This window comes from Nilaparvata lugens, chromosome 13, assembly GCF_014356525.2.
Source record: "Nilaparvata lugens isolate BPH chromosome 13, ASM1435652v1, whole genome shotgun sequence".
NCBI classification, from domain to species: Eukaryota; Metazoa; Arthropoda; class Insecta; order Hemiptera; family Delphacidae; genus Nilaparvata; species Nilaparvata lugens.
In genome coordinates this window covers 12,407,906-12,422,172 of record NC_052516.1, presented here as the reverse complement: position 1 = coordinate 12,422,172, position 14,267 = coordinate 12,407,906, and the positions used below count along the sequence as shown (strand labels likewise).

General features: G+C 36.6%; 1 long non-coding RNA gene across 1 annotated transcript; it reads left to right on the top strand.

The window, feature by feature from the left end:
* The first annotated feature begins 4,525 nt into the window (after positions 1 to 4,525).
* LOC120354023 lies at positions 4,526 to 14,151 on the top strand. The gene is made up of 3 exons (XR_005572779.1): positions 4,526 to 4,661; positions 6,550 to 6,702; positions 13,927 to 14,151. It is a non-coding gene; the product is annotated as an uncharacterized LOC120354023 (long non-coding RNA).
* The last annotated feature ends 116 nt before the right edge of the window (positions 14,152 to 14,267 follow it).

Genomic DNA, 14,267 nt, shown 5'->3' with positions numbered 1-14,267 from the left:
TTTATATAGAGTAGATGGTAGTAAATGTGTAGTTTAATATTGTAGTGTCACACATACTCACCTAGATTTTTAAGATTAGATAAGTGATTTCAGAATGCTGCAATCTTGAAGGGAATAGGCGTTTTGATCTCATCCTTATTTGCATTAGATCATTTGAAGAATAGACTGAATTGATGTAACCAGATATTCGGTCTAATCGAGTTTACCTACTGCAAATTAGTGATGATTCGATTCAGGACAAATTCCTGTTGCTAGCCTTCTGTCATTGCTTTTTGAAAGTAATTAGTTTTAGAAGTAAATTAGTTAGATTTTTTATTTGAATTGATATATTTTATTATTCAATATTATGTTTGTGAACTGATTGATTTGATTGCGACCCGGCCTTGGGAGGCCCTTAAGGTGCAATTCCTTAGGCTGGCCACTAACGACAGGACAAGTGTGTTGAACACGTGTGCACATACATGCTCGTCGTACATGTTGTGTCATTAGCGAAAGACTTGTTGTTTTTGAAGGGACGGATTCAAGGATCCAAAGGTTCAAAGAACCCCACAAGTCAACCGAAGCTTATTGTGTTCCCACTTAGTATGTTAGGCAAACCAATACCTGTGTCCTTTACAAGAACCAGGAGTCTTTCCCTTTACTAAAATCCCATTCATCACCTGGTTGCTTGTTGCAATCCAGTGTCATATGCTTGGTACTCTCTCCAGACAGACTGATTAGCCCTCGTGACCCACGTGAGTTCCACTCCTGGCCTTCTTTGTAGGTCCTTCCGCTGAGAGAGGGGACGCCAAACTGCCTCTAGAGCGCCCGGCCACCCTCCACTTAGCCTCTTGACCCACATTTGTGCATGGAGTTTCACCAATCTCTGGTCTCTTGGGTTTTTCTTTTTGCCCCTCCGAAACTCTGCAGGGTCAAAAGCCTCACCCCTCCCAAGAAGTTTTGCCTGAATGGTCGCCCTTCTTTGAGCAGTGGCGAGTTTTGGCCTCTCCAGCGAAAGACTTAGAACAAAGTATTTAGTGGCTGAGTTTTGTATTTTTGATTTTTAGTTCATTTTCAATTCTTATTCGCTGATCGATTTTACGTTTGATTATACTTGTATCACTATATGATTAGTAACTCTCCAGTGGTCTATTTATCGTTATTTGTCGTTTATTTTATGCTAGAATCTGCTAAAATAAAATGAACATACAAAACAATAAATAAACCACTTGTAAATTACAAACTAAAATGATATATGAATAGTTTAAAATCAAATAGAGCAGCGGAGAAAAAAATCGGTGATACAAAAAGCCAACCTAAAAAATGTTGCTCGAAGTCTTGCTTTGATGACACAACAATGTATGATGTGATGTGTATCATGCATGTCCTACCGTTAGTGGCCAGCCTTGGCGACGACTCTAACATTCTAGCCGCGCGGCTGTAGCAATCAATATAGCTTGTAATGAACAATTAATTCAAATTAAGGTGACGTTTCATACGTCACTTGAGCAGAATTGCTAATAGAATTTGATTCAATGTGAAGTATAATATCTTCAATCAGTCAAATTGAAATTTTAAAGTGAACTGAATTTACTATTAAACTGAACTGAATAATAATATTGTTTAAATAATGAATAAAATATACCTGTGAGGCCGGCCACTAACGATTCTGTAGGCTTGTACAAGCATGCTTAGGTTATACAAGCTTCATGTGTCTTCAGCGAAAGGCTTCAAGCAAAATCAGCTGTTTGTATTATTGAGGTTAGGTTCTTGTTTCTATGATTCTTCGTTGTTTATGTTTTCTTCACTGCTCTATTTGAGCTTGAATTATTGTATCGTTAAGAGCCAAAGCAGTCTGGCACAGGCTCTCCATTCACCTACCTGTCGTTGCTCCGGAAGGGTCTCAGTCCCTCACGATCTCAGTTCATCACGTGCCTATTTTTACCATTTTTTTAGAAAGTAAAACAAGTGGAAAGTTGAGCCGTTCAGTTGGTCAAATGTGATGGCATCAGGTGTACGTTGCAGGCTGATATACACGGGGAGTTTCTTCTTGTTTCAGCTGAATCGTTTGATTGGTTGGCAGCCTTCCATGCGAATCTGTCCATTGCTACTCTCCTCCATTGTACATAGCTCATAGCACGTCACTTGTCTCAGATACTGTAGCCGGGGCCTCCCACGACCCCCTTGTCCATCATCTGTACCTTCCAGAATATTTGGCTTGAATGCGTGGTGTCTTATTAAGTAGAGCGTGCACTAGGAGCGCTGCGCGACGCGGATTTCGAAAAGTTTCTGGACTTTTCGGGGTCGGACCGCGTCGCGCCGCGCTCCTAGTGCACGGAGGTCAGGTCGGAAATTCTCTTCGCTCGCGTAACTTCGTGAGGGCTCGGCTGTTTCCGACCTCTGCTTTAGTAAACAGCCTGCTGTTCTGTCGCCTTCCAGTTCACATTCTAATTAATTACCTACGATTACGGTAAGTTAATGTGATGTACCAACATTTTTTTCATTTTTTCCTTGATAGTTGCTCTTTCTCTGCTTCATCCACAACTGCCAAAAAAAACATTTCTTCATCTGATTCATTAATCACTCACGTCTGCCACTTAATCACAACCTCAAATTAGAACTCTCAGGTCGCGCCGCGCTCCTAGTGCACGGAGATACACTTGATCACATGTACACCGTGATTCACAATGAATACCACAACTTTGAAAATCTGTGTTTAACCAAGGAAACATAATAGAAACTTGGGTTATAAAACAAAATAAAGAGTATTAAAATAAGGTTTTCCCCACTAGAAAACAATTCACAAATGTTCAATGTGACCCCCTCCAGACACTCGAGTGATATCAATACGATACTCGAACTCGTTGCACACCCTCAGTAGCATATCGGGCGTAACAGTTTGTATAGCTGCTGTTATTTCTTGTTTGAGCTCCTCAATGTTAGCTGGTAGAGGCGGTCGATACACCTTATCTTTAACGTACCCCCATAGAAAAAAATCGCAGGGGGTGAGGTCAGGGCTTCTTGGAGGCCAGTGATGAAGTGCTCTGTCTCGAGCTGCTCAGCAGCCGATCCATTGCCTCGAATAGTTTTCATTCAAATAGGCAAGGACAGATGAGTGCCAATGGGCTGGTGCTCCATCCTGCTGGAATATGAATTCACGTGCTTCTTCTTCCAGTTGAGGGAACAGCCAAGTCTACAAATTGAATCCGTGCCTATTTGAATGAAAACTATCCGAGGCAATGGATAGGCCGCCAAGCAGCTCGAGACAGAGCACTTCATCACTGGCCTCCAAGAAGCCCTGACCTCACCCCCTGCGATTTTTATCTATGAGGGTACGTTAAAGATAAGGTGTATCGACTGCCTCTACCAGTGAGGAGCTCAAACAAGAAATAACGCAGCAGCTATTCAAACTGTTACGCCCGATATGCTACTGAGGGTGTGCAACGAGTTCGAGTATCGTATTGATATCACTCGAGTGTCTGGAGGGGGTCACATTGAACATTTGTGAACTTGTTTTCTAGTGGAGAAAAACTTATTTTAATACTCTTCATTTTGATTTACAACCCAAGTTTCTATTATGTTTCCTTGATTGAATACAGATTTTCAAAGTTGTGGTATTCTTTTTGAATCACGGTGTATTTAATTCCAGGTCGAAAATTCTCCACGTCGCGCCGCTCCACCGACTTAAGAGACTACCAGCGTCAAAAAGCTTCACGAAAAAGAACTACTTGGACTATCGGCTTGAGTTAACACTGAAATTTTGGAAACTTGACGCCCTATGCCATGGGATATCTTCTTATTCTATCTTTTCTCCATGGTATCACCCTGAATGATGCAGTATCACAAAATGATACAGGATCAACACAATATGATACAGTATCATTTCAACTTGATACACAACACCAAAGTTTGATTCAAAACATCCAATCTTTGAATGAATTCTACAAACCATGCTATATCTTTTTATGCTATATTTTCTCTAGAGTATCACATTGTCAAATCAGCAACACCGTTGCAGACTTTCTCTCTATGCAAGCTCACAGATTGGCTGATTCTACAAACGTGAACCTAAAGCGGTCCATTCACTACCCGATATCTTGTCCAATTTGAGGCCCCACATTCAATGTTGGATTCCACGTTGGACCGTGAATGGGATGCTGGATGTCTAGTCGGACGAGTTGGGTCAACTCTAGACACAACACATCCAACATCTCAAGGTCAGCCTTCTAGTCGGAGTCATAAAGTGAAAAATGGTTGAAAATGTAATTAATCTTGAAGTTCTTTAGCTGCTCCATACTTTTGGACTTTATTATTTTTATTTATTTATTTATAATTATTTACAATCAACAGACTACAGTCCAACTTCTTTTCATCCCAATTTCATAAAATAAATTGTCCAAATAAAGGTTTATACATTCTGAATTAATGAATTTATGATACATATCTAAATAAATGTTATTAAGATTTCATGAATCTAGTATACATTTTTTAGTATTCTTCGCAAGCTCAATTTGAATTTGATGATGCATTTTTCAAAATGTTAATGTTTTCGCATATTCTATGTTGTAGGAATGGAGAGATCAGTTTGGTTGTGGTGAGGACATGGAATGTTGGAGTGTGCAGCTTGGCATACTGATTCACTCCTGTCATGGACCACAGCTTTCAAGTATGGCTCTTGACAGGTACTTACCACTACTCAATTTCACTTTTGTATTATTTTAAAGTAGCCTACGTTTTTCAAGATAGAAATAGTTTTATGCCGGCGCTCCATTCTCGCCGAGTTTGTACGAATGGCGACGAACGCGAGAGTGTGGATGACTACTATGCCATCGCTCGGCCCACCTTCGCTCCGATTTATGTCGATCGGAGACGTTGGACATTTGACGAGCGACTCGGCGAGAGTGTAGCGGAGGCATTAGAGCGCTAAGGTCTTCCAGCTCGTTACTTGATCAAACGGTGATGATGCGCTTGGCTGTATGTTGAACATATTGAATATTATGCATTTTATACTGAATGAAATCCTTATTCCTTGATGGAATAAATCTCTTTACAGTGTCGATGCTTCGGTTCAGGTCCTGGTTAGTATTAATGTGCTCTGACTTTTGTGTGCATTAAACAAGTACTCTGTACTTCCATTGGAAGGTTGACAACTTTTTCGCCTGTCCCAATTAACTCACATTTATGTTGTTTTGGTCTCCGATTCTAATGATTTATCTATGCATTATCTATGCACATAGTGGAGCAGCGGTGGTAGATGGTAGCGGAGAATGTAGCTGAGAGTGTTTAGAAGTAATGCATGTATTCAGATGTGTGGAGCAGCCAAGTTAGAGTTGAGGACAGCCACTTGGATACATGCATTATTATCTATTATCAACACTCTCAGCTACCTTCGACGCACCACTATGTTTTGACCCTGAGCGATAGCTAACCAGCGCCGCCACGGAGTAGTATATGTATACTATCGTACTAATAATACAAAATATATGTTTGTATCAAATGTAATTAACTGTGTATGTTAGCTGTAATACATTTACAAGTGTTTTGTACTGCCGTTGGACAGGTGACCACTTGTTGCCCCCTCACCACAGTGAGGTCCACGTTATAATGGTGGGAGACAGCGTTTTCGATTTCCTGCCTTGTCACTGCCTTCTATAGAGGATAGCTGATACCGGTATATCTGATGTAATATTAACTGTTCTTCTTGTTTAAGATAATCAATGATTTTTTATTCGTCAAAATAAAACATATTTTCAATAATTAAATAATATTTTTTATAATTGAGATTATTCTGTCAATTAATTAATATTTCTACATTGTTAGAAAATGATCTGGTAACATTAAAGAGGTAGAAAAGGTTAGCGTTATCTGCTGTGTCGAATGATAGACAAGGATAGAGCAACACCAATGTTACACAAATACTGCCATTATAACGTGGACGTTACTGTACCAGTTAGGTTGTGCTTTCAGTCTCGTATTACATTCAACCACCAGTGGGTCACCAGACAGCAACCATTGGCGGCCGAGTGGGACACCACTGAGACACCAGCTGGGTCACCAAAATCTGGTCACCTTATAGTGAGGTCCACGTTATAATGGATGTATTTGATTAACATTGGTGTTGCTCTATCCTTGTCTATCATTCGACACAGCAGATAGCGCTAACCTTTTCTACCTCTGTAATTTTGCCAGATAATTTTCTAACAATGTAGAAATAAAATTAAATGACAGAATATTCAAAAAATCTCAAAATTATAAAAAAATATTACTTATTATTGGAAAATGTTTTGTTTCTAAGGAAAATATAATTTATTATTTTAAACAAGAATGAACAAATGATATTTACATCAGATATACCGGTTTCAGCTATCCTCTATAGAAGGCAGTGACAAGGCAGAGAATCGGCAAAACTGTTCTCCTATCTTCCATCACTGACATTATAACGTGGACCTCACAATAGGCCTACCTGATTGTTTCCGTTTTTCAAGTTACTAATCTTCTGATAACGAATAAACTATTTTAGATGTGATTGTTAATTTTCCAGAATTTCAATGCTTTTATTATTTTCTGTAGGGATGAACTGGATGAACTCTTCCAGATAGCTGGGGCTGGAGATACATGACAACATTTCTCAGTGCCATGCATCGATGCTGATATGAGCTGGAGGACATCCTCATGTGACATGAGTCATCGACCAGAGCCTTCAAGTGTGGCTGTTGACAGCTGGTGAGTGTTGTAACATACCTCTCTCTCTTCACATTGTATTCTGTTCTTCTATTGAGCTATGAATATTAATTGCAGGCTTGTAATAGGCCTTGCAGTTGTAAAATATTAAATCTGGGCAGATAAAAAACCCTAACAGAAACAGTAATAGGTCTGAAAATAAAGTAACTGGCTAATATCGCCAAATAGATAATAACTAAGATTAGATAGCATCAGCTTGTTCTGGCTAAATGGTACAAGAACCTAAAAAGGATTTGAAGGAAGTTTATTGCTCATAAATAGATTATTATATAAAATATTTGAAGATTGAGGTTATGTACATGTATTCACGGATCGGTGACCTAGAGATCGATCAAACCGAGGAACGTAGAATCTGACCAAAACCCCTTGGCAGAGCTTATTGCAATCAGATGGTGTGCAATGTGAAAAAACACCTGTCCACGTGGCTAATTATTAGGTAGCATGGAATTAATATTAATGTATAGAATATTAACTAGCATGTAAAGAGCATAAATAAAAAACCAAATAAAAATAATTTAATGTATTCAGGAAATAAGAGTTACCAGGCGCATGAATACCGAATAAAATTTGCATGCACCAATAGTAAAACGGCAGTTAATAGGCGGCAACTGTAGGCCAATTCAAAAATATTTCTATATATTTATATAAATGTACTAGATTTTGTGTTAAAACTTTGTATAGTCTATGTTATCGATATGGCTCGAATGCAAAGAAATTATTAATCATACAATCTAAGCAATATTTTGGCATTTTTTTGTAAGATCTATTTGAACCTAATGGCGGAGGACTAAGATATTTAATTTTATGCTAATTTGAAAGTCGGAAAGAGGATCTGTAAAACTTGAAAAAGAAGAACCAGCACTCGCCAACCAAATGCCACCAGAAGAGGACCCCAAATATTTTAGAGCGTAGTACCTTACTAATGATTTGTAAAAGTTAAAGTTAAATCACATTATTAAATTTCTTAAAGGACTTCGTGATGCTATTGTGAAGCAGAAGTCATTTTCAATTTCAAATAAATTTATAACCCCTTGGAGGAGACGATTCCGGCTACCATATTCCCGGACCACATGGAGTTGGATCGACATCGGCGGCTTACAAGAAGATTTTCGACACGTGAGTGATTAAATTTGAATTAGTGATGGGCGCCCTAGTGCTTCGAATTAATCTGATGATCAAAGCTAGCTCGCCGAAAGGGTTTTATTATAAATTGAGAAATTAATAAGAGTAATACTTGCGCAAGTAAAATTAGTATTAAAGGTATTTATTTGAAAGAAAAATATAGATCAATATTTCAGAAATTTCTATTAAATCAAAGAAGTACAAAATCTAGGCTAATAAAACATATGCATATAATATTTAATTTTGCAATACAATTTGCGATAATTGTTATAGTTCTAATTCACTAGATGAATGGCTCTACCTATTCCGTCAGGTGCCGAATCTTGCACCCTGAGATAAAAATATATATTCGCTACAAATAAATCTACTAAGTACTAGAGATTTTAATATATATATATTTGGATTATTAGTGGCTAATTTATCAAGCTGATCTTAAAGCACATATTTTTAATTGAATTGTCCAAGTCGACAAGTATTAGCAAGTGCATATCGCAGCTACATGCAAAAGAATGCATATGATTTTAAGATAAAGGCACATGGTAATGATTCGTGCCATAAATCTAGAATATAAAGTTTAGCCTGTGATATTTTACTGATTTCAATTATTGTTCTATTTTTATATTATATTTTTTTTTATCGCTCTTTATACATTTTTTGCCTCGATCTATTTTTTGCATTATTTGTTTAATATATGTATGAACGTTCATGGTGTGCAATTTATTTTTTATTCCTCAACACTATAGTATAAGCATCATATTTATATATATATTTATTATTTATTGAATTACAAGAGTTATAGGAGAAGCCCATATCTAGGCCTATCAAGATTTTTTAAGACTGAATACTATTAGAAAACCACGACCTAATTATATCAAATCTCATGCTTTACCGACTGATGCCAAGCAGGAGGCTAATCGTTATTTAAATATAAATAATAACGTGACACAGTCTATCACAAAACTGGATCACATATTGTGCTCATAAATTGTTGAATGTGATGTGGAGCTAAGTGATGTTGATGAAACACTACCGAAAAACATGTGAGTTGAATAGTAGCTTCATTCTATGAAGTACTGCAAATCTTACATGTATCATGCCGCTTCCACACTCTTGTCAAGTGCGTACGAATGACAACGAGTGCGAGAGTGTGGATGGCTACTATGCCACCGCTCGCCTTCAATCCCACCATATAGATGTATACAGCGAGCCGCTTGACAAGCGTCGACTTGGCGAGAGTGTGGTGCCGGCATGACGAATGCAATGCTGCAGAATTGATGGCTCCTTTTGAGTTGCTGTGGAGCTGCCTGCTGAGTTAGCTGTTGGCTGCCACATATTTTCTTTCATTTTATTGAATTCATAATTTCCAAAGCAATAAACGCCGTTGAGCCAAAGAGAGCTTGTTCGCTAACGACTTTTTAAAAATATTATCTATCTCATTTACCAATTGAAAATATCCAGTGACTTGCTACATCTCGCAAAAAAACTATAATTTTTGAATTATTTTGTAATATTAAGTGAGTTTTTCTTCTTACCAATTCCTCTATGATGCTATTTAATGTAGAATTGTGTCAGAAACTGAGCCGATATTTCATTTATTACATAGCCTCTTGTGCAGTAATAAATTAGTGAATTGACGCTCACATGCTGATAATCTTAAATAATGTTCAATGTCTGTTTGTGTCTATTATTTTGGTTGGTAACTTTATTTTATTTCCAAATAAGGTGAATAAATTAAATAATTTATAGACATATATTTGTCTTGTCTCAAAATACTTGAAATTGACACAACCACTTGGAGAAACTATCCTGGATTGGTTTATTTAATTATCTAGTAAACAGCGCTGATCATGGATTGAGAATAGTGTAACAACTGATACTAGGTTTTCGCTACTGTAATTCAACAAACGAGTGGTTGTGACACTTCATAGTTATTTGTGCAACTAGTGCGCAAAGTGACAGTTTGCTGCACCGAAAGAAACGTTTACGCCCGAGCCGTAGGCGAGGGCGGAATGGTTTCTTGAGTGCAGCAAACAAACTTTGCGCACGTATTTCACATTAAATTTTTCCTACAGTTACCATTAAATATGAAAAGTGGGAAATTATGGGTAAAATCCCCTGAAATCCATCAAATGTTTTTCTGTGTAATTTTATTATTAATAAAAACCTTAATTTATTTAAAATTGAATAATAATGATTAGTAATTCAATTGAAAATTTATGTGACTGCTTGAAGGGGGTTTTATGTTATGTAAGCATTGAAATGACTATAATGAAGGCGGCACTTATAATGGCAGGCAGGCAAGGCAACGCTGTTCTCCATTGCCATTCATGAGTCAGGTGGGCGGGAGTCACTATGAGTCAGTGCAGCTACCAACTTGATTTTGATTTTACTGCACTGGTGCTCCACATAACCTACTAACTATTTTGCATTGTCATGCTGCAAATCTGGAGTACGCAAAGTACTCACTTTGCGTACTAGTGCGGAAAAGTGATTCTTTGCGGCCTGCAATCAGTGCACAAATAGTCACTTTTCAAGGTATCTGTAGGAAAAATATTTTTCATTCAATACATATGAAATGTATCATAGCTGTGATTTTGTTTCCAAGTTCAGTTATTTGCTTTTGAATTACTTTTCTATGGTTTGCAATCCATCTCAAACCATCAATATTACTTGAATATATTGAAAACATTGCAGTCATTGACCTACCTTCAAAATTACTTTCCTTTTTTGTAACATTCACATTATTATTAGACTAGTATTTAGGACTGCAGTTTCGTGTTGAAACCAACACATCTTCAGCTGTAGTTATTTTTTGACATGAAAACGAATGAAATGTGATGAAATATTATCTAATAACAATAAACCATTAATATTAAATCAGATATATCGGTATCAGCTATCCTCTATAGAAGGCAGTTGCAAGGCAGTTAATCGGCAACGCTTTTCTCCCTATCTTTCTCTACTGCCATTATAATGTGGACCTCATTAAAGGCTCGTATTACATTAGGCCGCCAGAAGGGTCGCTCCGGTTTTAGTGTCCGAGCAAGTCGCGGGGCATCAGTTGTTATTGCGCTCATTACAAAATTATTCTCATGTGATTAATTGTAATTTTTATCGTGTTATGAAAGCAATTATCGGGAGAAATCCTGTTTGCTTCCAGGTTTTCATAAATAAATAGATAATTAAACTAGGGTCGCCAGCCGAGACACCAGATTTAGGCGGCCGGCTGGTGTCTCACTGGTGTCTGAACTTGCTTCACATTCGGCCGCCAATGGTTGCTCTCTGGCATCCCACTGGTGGCTTGGTGTAATATGAGCCTCACAGTTCCATGTGAAGCGAATTTGCTGGATCTATATTGTGTCACATATTAGAAATGTCTAAAAGCTATATGAAATGTATTATGTTGATCAACGACGCTTACATAGAAAGCATTGCTTCAGCTTAGAGTAATGTACAAGGTTTGTAATTGCTTCAGCTGAGAATGTACAGTTCAAGGTTTGTAATACTTTTATCTTTTAAAATATTTTACATCTGCATCATTTATCAGTATCTTCAGTTTTTTGTTGTTGTGTTGAGTGATCCCCTACAGAGCAAAGCGCTGCTTTTTTAAAGATTCTTGTTTGTTTGCTATCCATCGCCGTTTTCAGTAGATATTGTATTTAGTACAGTATTGATATAGGTTTGCCTAAATTCCGAGAGTTATTGCCATAATTATTTGAAATTTATTTTGAACATTTTACCATATTAATATGATTTTTCATAATTAAAATTAAACCTGTTTACCTGCACACAAAGTATCTAACTTGGCACAAGCCGCTTGTAAATTGACTGACACTTAATCTAAAGGTGCGTACAGATATACGCGCCGCGATCATGAGCAACTCACTTCTAATCAGCTGATGCCAAGCTTTTTATATCTGTATCTTACCGTTTCTGTAAAAATACAGATATAATCAGCTGATTAAAAGTGAATTGCTCATGTTCGCGGCGCGTATATCTGTACGCACCTTTACAGTTACAGTGATTGTCAAAGTTTAGCAAAAATAATTGAAGGTTTAATTTTTTTTATATGTTAGTAGCTTTATATAAGAAAGTGAACATTAGCAAATGTCATATAAAATTGTAGTATTCTTCGATTAGTAATCATACTTCATATACTAATTAACGCACTAATAACCAGTAGCGAAAATTATTTTATTTATTTATTTATACGTGGATACAATAACAAATCATATAAATTTTCATTAGTTTGCATAAATTATTATAAGATTCAGGACATCTTGAATTTGTTTAGGGACCAGCCCAAAAGACTGCTTCCTGATTGCTTCACAAATGATATATTTCACTAAAGAAATAAAGATTTGTTCCCGTAATAAACTGTGTGATGTGAAAAAGTGATGAGAAAATATGGTTGAACGGAAAATAAGTTGAACCAAAAGTAAAAGTATAACCAAATAATAAGTCAAGCCAAAGCTATAATAGACATAATATGATAAATAATAAAATAAACAACAAAAAGTATAAAAGAAGGAACCCGTGACTGTGTCTTAAATTTTAAATTCAAAACTAATTACGTTTAGATACATAAGGCAGAAGATAACAATTTTATTGCTGATATATATTTCCGATACATGATGACTGATTGTGGTATTGTGATGCACCGAAATATATACCAGCACTATGCTTCTCATCGTCTACAGGTAATTAGTTTAAAATTGAATATAAATTAAAATCGGATGTAACAAGCTTTAATAGTGTTATATTATTAAGAACAGTTTAACACATTCAGAAATCAGAGCACAATAGCACTACAGAACTGAGACACTGCTGCCGCTCGGCTGTCGCACGGATATGTATGTTCTCCTACCTCCATCACCGTGTCGCGGACGTAGCTCGGCCGTACCTCGGCACGGGCTCGGTGCGGTTATATGACTGTGTTCTTGACAATAGAGTGCAGCTCAAGAAAAAATTGGACTGGCTGGCTGATAAGTGTTTTTATGACATGAATGACTTTTTGTTGTGATTTTATTTTTGTAATATGTAATTTCATTTTGTAATATGTGACGATTGCCAAATAACTTTATTGTTGTACATGCAAAGAGTAATAAATTCAAATTCAAAGCTTTAATAAGTTGAGTGGTTAAGACGTGATGATGCGTCATTCGTGAATTTCCTATACCGTAAGTCGTTAAGCCAATTCTTTCCTTCATTGTACTATAGATAGGGAATAAAACTTGTTAATGATAAGACCATTAAAATCTTTCTATAATATAACAAAAAAAAGAATTGGCTTAAACACGTACGGGATAGGAAATTCACGAATGACGCATTATCACGTTTGAAATACTGGACTGATTAATTTGAAATTTTGCATATTAATACTATATTCAATTTATTTATTTATTCACACACACACACATAAGATACATCAATATGAAATAAAAATTAATTACATCAATAAAAAAGCAAAAAAAAAAAAAATCATTTTTATACTATTGGAACTCTTGTCTATGGTTCCAAATAGTGACAACCACTCTGGTTTCCTTTGGAAGGGTGACCGTTTGTAAAAAGGTGTCAGTTGTTGTTTGCTGTCTAGAAATGCACTTTAACTAGTAGTTCTGTGAACAGTAGACCTCACGCAGTATTCTCATCCACAAGTACCTGATTGGAACTATAGACCCTAAGGAAATACAGCAATAGACTGGCTTCTCTACACATCTGTGTAATCACTTGTCAGCTGATTTATGAAGAATAATTATGTAGTCTGATTTTTACTCTAATATTGGCGTATGAAGGAGGCTCCTTTTTCCTTTTATATTATCCTTGAAATACAAAATTTTCAAAAACCTTGTATATACGTCGACGCGCAATTAAAAAAGGAACATACCTGTCAAATTTCATGAAAAACTATTACCGCGTTTCGCCGTAAATGCACAACATATAAACATACAAACATTTAAACATTAAGAGAAATGCCAAACCGTCGACTTGAATCTTAGACCTGACTTCGCTCGGTCAAAAATGCACTTTAAATAATTTTTTTGCGAATCCCATAATAATGATGCATTGTTTGTTGGTTTGCAGTGGACAAAACGGACTTCGCAGCCATAGAACAACATGAGTCACTTCTCTTCTGCTTCTGCTACAACGTCATCTTCTTCTTCTGCTACTACTGATACTGTTGCTGCAGCCTATTCTTCTTTGCTGAGAAATCAACACTTTTGGGCCTTAGTAGCTGATTGCTGATCATTGCTGTAATAAGGTGTTACATCTGTGAGTTCTCTTAGATTATGATGATCATCTTTTTCTCCTCCTTTTCCGTCTTCTTTTTTTCCTTACTAATAAATTTTGTATTGATATAGTGTGATTGAACAACAGATATAGGGTGATTTAACAATTTTTGTATTGATATAGGGTGATTGAAC